The sequence below is a fragment of the Eulemur rufifrons genome, chromosome 27 (genome assembly GCF_041146395.1).
Source record: "Eulemur rufifrons isolate Redbay chromosome 27, OSU_ERuf_1, whole genome shotgun sequence".
Taxonomy (NCBI): domain Eukaryota; kingdom Metazoa; phylum Chordata; class Mammalia; order Primates; family Lemuridae; genus Eulemur; species Eulemur rufifrons.
In genome coordinates, this window is record NC_091009.1 from 34,841,208 (window position 1) to 34,848,397 (window position 7,190).

Below are 7,190 nucleotides of genomic sequence, written 5' to 3' on the forward strand. Positions count from 1 at the left end.
AATTTGAATTATCTAGTTATATAATTTCCAAACATGAGATTTTAAAAACCATCTTTTTGTCATTAATTTCTAATTTTATCCCATTTTTGTAAGAGAATACAGTCTGTCTGGTATTGATCCTCTCAAGTGTTTTGAGGCACGCTTTTTCTATTACATGACCAGTGTGTGTATGTGCTGTATGCTCGTGAAAATAATAGGTATTCTTAGTTTTTTTCCTGGGATCTTCAATATGTCTACTTATATTGTTCTCTTCTTGATGAATTGATGTTAAAATTCTCAACTACACTTGAATTTTTACACATGTATTTGTGGTATTTATTCCTGACGTATATTGAAGCCTTCTTGTTTGCTGTGGATGTGTTCATCATGATGATACATTTTTGTTATATCAGTATATAATATCTGAATTTGTCCTTTATGATATTTTTTGCCTTAAATTTTATTATGATTGCTACTGTAGCTTTATTTTTATTCATAGTCATCTGATGTATCCTTTCTTAAATATGTCTCTTGTAGGGACTATATTGCTTTATCATTTTTTAACCCACCATAAAATCTTTGGCCTAATTTGTTTTCAAATTGGCAAGTTCAACTCACTTACATGATTGTAATTTTTTTTTTTTTTTTTTTTTTTTTTTTTGAGACAGGGTCTTGCTCTGTCTCCCAGGCTAGAGTGCCATGGCATCATCATAGCTCACAGCAACCTCAAACTCCTGGGCTCAAGTGATCCTCCTGCCTCAGCCTCTGGAGTAGCTGGCACTATAGATTCATGCCACCATGCCCAGCTAATTTTTCTATTTTTTGTAGAGATGGGGTCTCGTTCTAAATCAAGCTGGTCATGAACTCCTGGCCTGAAATGATCCTCCTGCCTTGGCCCCTGTTGTAATTACTCTAATTGGGCTTACTTTTGGTCCTTTTCCCCTTTCCTGCCTTTCATTGGATAGGTTGAGGTTTTTTTTTTTTTTCTATTATTGTTCTTACGCTGGTTGTCCTTTAGATCTATTCCTGTTTATTTCTGCATATTTATTACACTTAAAGTAGCTTTTTCTTCCCCCACATATGACAAATACTCTAGCGCACTCTTATGTTCTCTGGGTGTGTGTCCTGACTTCCCGTCCCCAATGAATGTATTGCTAGTATTTTAGGTCAGAGTTTTTTTCGATATCAAGGCATTTGTCTTCTTTTACTTTGTCTCTCCCTTTTTCTTTTTCTTTTCAATATTCCTCCAAGATTGTGCTTAGTGGGCTTTTTATGACATTCTGAGGCTTTGTGTTCTTGGGAATATTTTTGCCGAACCTATTGGAATGATATTTTGTCTGGATGTAAAATTCTAAATGTAAAGTTCTTTTAATTCAAGACTTTTAAAATAGAGGTAACAATCCCTTACCTGGAATTCCAAAATCAAAAAAAGATCTGAAAACCAAAGGACTTTTTGTAACTCATTTGGCAACAAAACCCAACAAGCTGACAGGAGGCTATTTATGGCTCATTTGGCAGAAGAACCCAACCTGAACTGACATGAGGGTATTTATGGCTTTTATTCATCTCATTTAGTGTGAGTATTTACAGATTTTGCTTCAAAATATTAATGAGTTCAATTATGGGTTAGTGCCTTAGACACTGCTCTGGATGTTACACACTATGTGATATATACCATATTCCTTTTGTAAAATCTGAAAAATTCTTGTTTTAGTCTGTTTTATCTGTCTGTAACAGAACACCACAGACTGGGCAGTTTATAATGAATCAGAAGTTTATTGGCTCACAGTTCTGGAGGATAGGAAGTCCAAGAGTGAGAGGCTGGTATCTCGCTGGGCAGAGAAAGTGAGGCAGTGGGGGAACTCGCCCCTTTATAATGAACCCTTCCTGATGGACGCACTCTCAGTGCAGGGCCAGCATGAATCCGTCCGTGAGGGCTGATCCTTAGTCCCAATACTGTTGCATTGGATATTGAGTTTCCAACACATGCTTTTTAGAGGATACATTCAAGCTATAGCAATTTTAAATTCTGAAAAAACCCTTGCCTCAAGAAGTATGGATTGTGAATTTGGGTTACTCCATCTTGTATCCAGTGTTACTTACTGCAATATATATTAATCTCATTCTTTTGCTTTGATGTTGGTCTATTCTTTTCTTTCAGTTTTTTCGAATTTTTTCTTTGGTGAACTTAAATTTTCTAGGAATAATTTCCTCTGTTATTTGGCTCTTTGAGCCCTTATAATATTGACTTCTTTTATCTTTAATTCTGGGAAAGTTACCCTCATTATTTCTTGAAATGCTTTATTTCTTCCTTCCTGAAACTCCAATTATCTGGATATTGTCTCTTTTTCATGCTCAATATTTCTACTTGATTCTTTTTCGTTGTTTCTTGTCTTCATTTCGTAGTGCTTACATCTCTCATTGACTTCTTAGGGCTGTAGTCTTGGATCCTCCATTCCAATAATTCTACTTCAGATGGCATAAATTGTTTAGTGTGTTGTCTTTCTTTTACAGTAGTTTTATGCTCCAGATGTATCTATTTGTCTATGTCCCTTGGGGTGGGTATTAGTTACTTACTCTAATGCCTATTGGAATTTGTGTCAGTTCAGGTGAGTTTAAGGAGAGGAAGGGCTTGAGTCTCAGGTCAGCCAGCCACCTGGCACCGCTGAAGTGCTGTTGAGTCTCCTCTTGGCTGATGCTGCATCAGGCAACTTCTGATTAGGGTTTGCTTCTTACACTCTCAGAATGAGTAATATCGGGAAGAGGCAGTGTCCTTAGATCATAACTCCCTCTCAGCTCCATACCCCTGGCCCTTGCTGTGGGAGCCCGAGTGGGGGCAGGAAGGGTGAGCGCCGAGGGCACTGTACCTGTTTCCACAGCTTTCCCCCACAGGGCTTTTGTGTTGTCTGGAGTTTATCTTGCTGCCAAAGACATCTAGGCTGTTGCTGCTAATTTCTGTGGTGAAGGGACAATCGAGGAGGGGCAAGGGCAGAATTCAAAAGAGCTTTTAGCTAATCTGTCTTTTAACTCTGACCTCTGCTGCCCTTTGTTTCTGGGGTCACCAGTTTCCTCTCAGATAAGTTCAGTACAGCTTCTGGTATCTCCAGCAGTTTCTGTTTGTTTTTGTTGCTGCTGCTGTTACTGTTCCTGGAATCTGGATTTACTTCTATGTTTTTTCCTTCCCAGGGTTGATTCTGTTGGGACCAGAAGCCTGTGACAATTTGCAATCTTGATAGGAATTGGATGACCTCATTTGGGCCAATAAGGTTAGTTACACAAAGATTTCCTCAAAAACATGAAAATCTTTAGTTAAAAAGTGTATGCAAACAAAATATATACAAACTAAATGAAAATAATCATGTACGGGTTCCTGTTATCTATTGCCATATAACCAACTATCTTAGAGCTTAGTGGTTATAACGAGCAATTCTTTTATTAATAATTTACCTCTCATTTTTGAAAGTCAGGAATTTGGGCAGGTATTGGCACATCTTGTTTTTTTTTTTTTTTTTTTTTGAGACAGAGTCTCGCTCTGTTGCCCAGGCTAGAGTGAGTGCCGTGGCATCAGCCTAGCTCACAGCAACCTCAAACTCCTGAGCTCAAGCGATCCTCCTGTCTCAGCCTCCCGAGTAGCTGGGACTACAGGCATGTGCCACCATGCCCGGCTAATTTTTTCTATATATATTTTTAGCTGTCCATATAATTTCTTTCTATTTTTAGTAGAGGTGGGGTCTCGCTCTTGCTCAGGCTGGTCTCGAACTCCTGAGCTCAAACGATCCGCCCACCTCGGCCTCCCAGAGTGCTAGGATTACAGGCGTGAGCCACCGCGCCCGGCCGCATCTTGTTTTATTTATTCATGTTTTTTTTTTTTTGAAACAGAGTCTCACTGTGTTGCCTGGGCTAGAGTGCCGTGGCGTCAGCCTAGCTCACAGCAACCTCAGACTCCTAGGCTCAAGGGATACTACTGCCTCACCTCCCGAGTATACGGGACTACAGGCATGCGCCACCATGCCTGGCTAATTTTTTCTATTTTGAGTTGTTTGGCTAATTTCTTTCTATTTTTAGTAGAGATGGGGTCTCGCTCTTGCTCAGGCTCGTCTTGAACTCCTGAGCTGAAGCAGTCCTCCCGCCTTGGTCTCTCACGGTGCTAGGATTACAGGATTGAGCCACCGCACCCAGCCAAAGCGAGTCATTTCTTAGCAAACATGAGGTTGTTGCAATTTTTAGTTACTTAGAATGTGACATCAGATAAAGTAATCAATAATATTTAAAAGAAAAGATTTAATTCCTTTTGAAACTTTTATACAAAAAAAATAAAACTTATGTAATGATGCACACCAGTAAACAGGTATAAGCCACCACTCAACACAGATGTCCTAGTGGTGGACAGTTGAGTAGTTTCTAGTTTTTTTCTGTTACAAACTATGCTGTAAATTCTTTTACCTATATCTTAGTACCCCCCTGACTTTTAGTATCCTTGTTTCTCTAACATACATCTAGAAGTAGAATTCTCAGTTGTGAGGTGTGGGCATGATCAATTGTGCAAGATAGTGCCACATTATTTTCCAAAGTGATAATTGCTCCCACATCACTGTGGTGTAAGTTCCACTTTCACATCTTCATCAATGCTTGATTTTTTCCGACATTTAAATTTTTGCTAATCTGATGGGTAAAATGGGATTTCATGGACTTGTTCTTTTCTGATTGCTAAGAGGTTAGGCATTTCTTTATGTGCTTAATTGCTTGGTATGGTTTCTTCTGTGAAAGACGTGCTTGTTCATGTCTTTTGCACATTTTTCTGTTTTTTCATAAGCCTCCCTTTATGTTCTGAAAACAAATTCTTTGTTGATTATATGTGTTAAAATATACTTAACTAACATCTTCTTGGTGTATGTTTTTGTGTTTAAGAATGTTTTCTTACACTCAGTAGTAAAGATTTCATCGAGATTTACTTGTAAAAGTTGAAAAATCTTGCCCTTTACATAGAAGCCTAGAATTGATTTTTGAAGAAGGGATTTAATTGCATTTATTTTCTATATGGAGAACCCTCTGTTCCACAACTACTTACTAAGTAGTCTTTCCTTTCACCACTGGTATGCAGTATAGAATAGTGTATCAGGCTCCCATACATGATGCGTTCGATTATAGATTGTATTAGCCCACTGGTTCATCATCGTGCCAACTCCACAGTGTCTTCTGCAGTTTGCTTTAGTGTCCTGATACCTGGGAAGGCAGGTTCCATTCTTTTTGTTCTTCTTTTGTAATGTTTTGGCCATTCTTAAAATTTACATGGCCACTTTGTATAAATATTTATACAGAATATAAATATTATTTATATTTATATATTTACATGGAATGGCCATATAAATTTTCAAATTAGTTTGTTAAGTTTTCCAAAAGCCCTGTTGGACTTTGGATTAGACTTGCACTAAATCTATAGATATGAGTCTTCCTATTTATGAAGCTAGTGTATGTCTTCATTGTTTAGTTATTTCCATAAAGGCTTTTAAAAAACTTTGTATTAATGAAAACTTTTAAACATATTCAAAAGTAGACAGTAGTATAATGAGCCCCATGTATCCATCTCTCAGCTTCAACAATTTCAATTCTTATCTTTACCTTAGTCTATCCACTCTCTTCCTTTCCTCTATTATTTTGAAGGCAAATCTGAGGCATATCAGTTTATCCATAATTATTTCAATATGTATCCCTAAAAAAGACTAAACCACAACACCATTATGATATAAATTGATAATTTAAAAGGGTTTATTTACACATAAATGTACATAGTGTAAACAAATGTATTGTGAAGCAAATATTACTCAAGGTAAGAAATAGGACATTGTCAGCACCCCAGAAGCCTCCTGTGTCCTTTCCAATTACATACATTCCTGTTCCAACATCTGGTGGAATTGCTACCCTGATTTTTATGGTAATTACTTCCTTCCATGATTTTTACCATCTATATATGTATCCCTAAAGAATACAGTTTAGCTTGCCTATTTTGACTTTAAATGGAGTCATAACTGGAGGTGATCCTTCGTGTTTTCTTCTTTAATTCAATATTATATTTATTTATAAGATTGATCCATATTCATGTAGGCAACTAAATTTCATGTTCATTTTTCTTTATTGTCTTGTTGTATGGCTGGACCATAATAGATTTATCCATTATAGTTTTTTATAATCTGTGTTGATACCCAATGCGACCATTAAGAACATTGCTCTTTTATGCATTTGTGTGTGTGTAGCCTGGTGAACATGTGCATGAGTTTCCCTAGGGCCGTGCCCCCTACGACTAGGTGGCAGAATAGCGCCCCCCACCACCCAGTCTGTGGGAAAAAATGTCTTCCATTAAACTTAGGAACTGGGGGGCTGCATGGCAGGAGATGAGCGACTTCATCATCTATGTTTACAGCCATTCCTCATGGCTCCCCACACCCCCCCTCTGAAAAATTATCTTCCATGAACCCGGTCTCTGGTGCCAAAAAGGGTTGGGGACCCCTGCTCTAGGGTATATACCTAGGAGTGAAATTATTTGCTCTAAAGTCTAAAGAGTTCACCTTGACCATGCAAGAGCAAATTGTTTCAAAGTTGATGTTATTCTTTGACATTCTCACCAGCAGTTTGAGTCTTCCATTATTTCGTATCTTCAGACTTTAAAATCTTTAGCAATTGGGGAAGAATGTAGTAGTGGTTCTTTAAGTTTAGCCTTGTATTGTCTTACATTTTAATATGAGAGTGAACAGGCTGGTCTGAAGGTAGTCAGTTATCTCGATTGATAGTTCACCGTCAGTTATAGACTGAACACCTTGTTCTGCTCTTTCCCCTCTTCTCACTACTGCACTTGTCTTAAAAAAAAAAAAAAAAAGAAAAAGAAAAACCAAAAGAGAGAGTGAACAGTAAGCCTGACTTGTTTGACTAACACGTTGTGAACCTCAAGATTATACACACAAATTAGAGATTTCTTAAACTAAAATTCTCCAGTTGAAGTCTTCCACACTTTTGTTCATATTCCATTTATATTATAACATAAAATCAGTTCTTTCAAGGTATAGAAAAAGGCACATTTAGATAAATTGAAGCAGATTAATTTAAGACATTAGATAACATCTTTTGTTTTTATGGTTAGGCATGAATCTAATTTGGCACATTCTCCTTATTCTGTTCCTAGTAACTCTTGTAGAAATCACATAGTAGCCACCAGGCAT

At 37.5% G+C, this 7,190-nt stretch overlaps 1 long non-coding RNA gene across 1 annotated transcript in view; it reads right to left on the reverse strand.

The window, feature by feature from the left end:
* Nucleotides 1-6,623: 6,623 nt before the first annotated feature.
* LOC138375614 (uncharacterized) overlaps nucleotides 6,624-7,190 on the reverse strand; it is a 58,163-nt gene continuing 57,596 nt past the window's right edge. Inside the window, exon 4 of the long non-coding RNA XR_011231549.1 lies at nucleotides 6,624-6,830. This is a non-coding gene — a long non-coding RNA (uncharacterized lncRNA). The remainder of the gene's footprint in view (nucleotides 6,831-7,190) is intronic.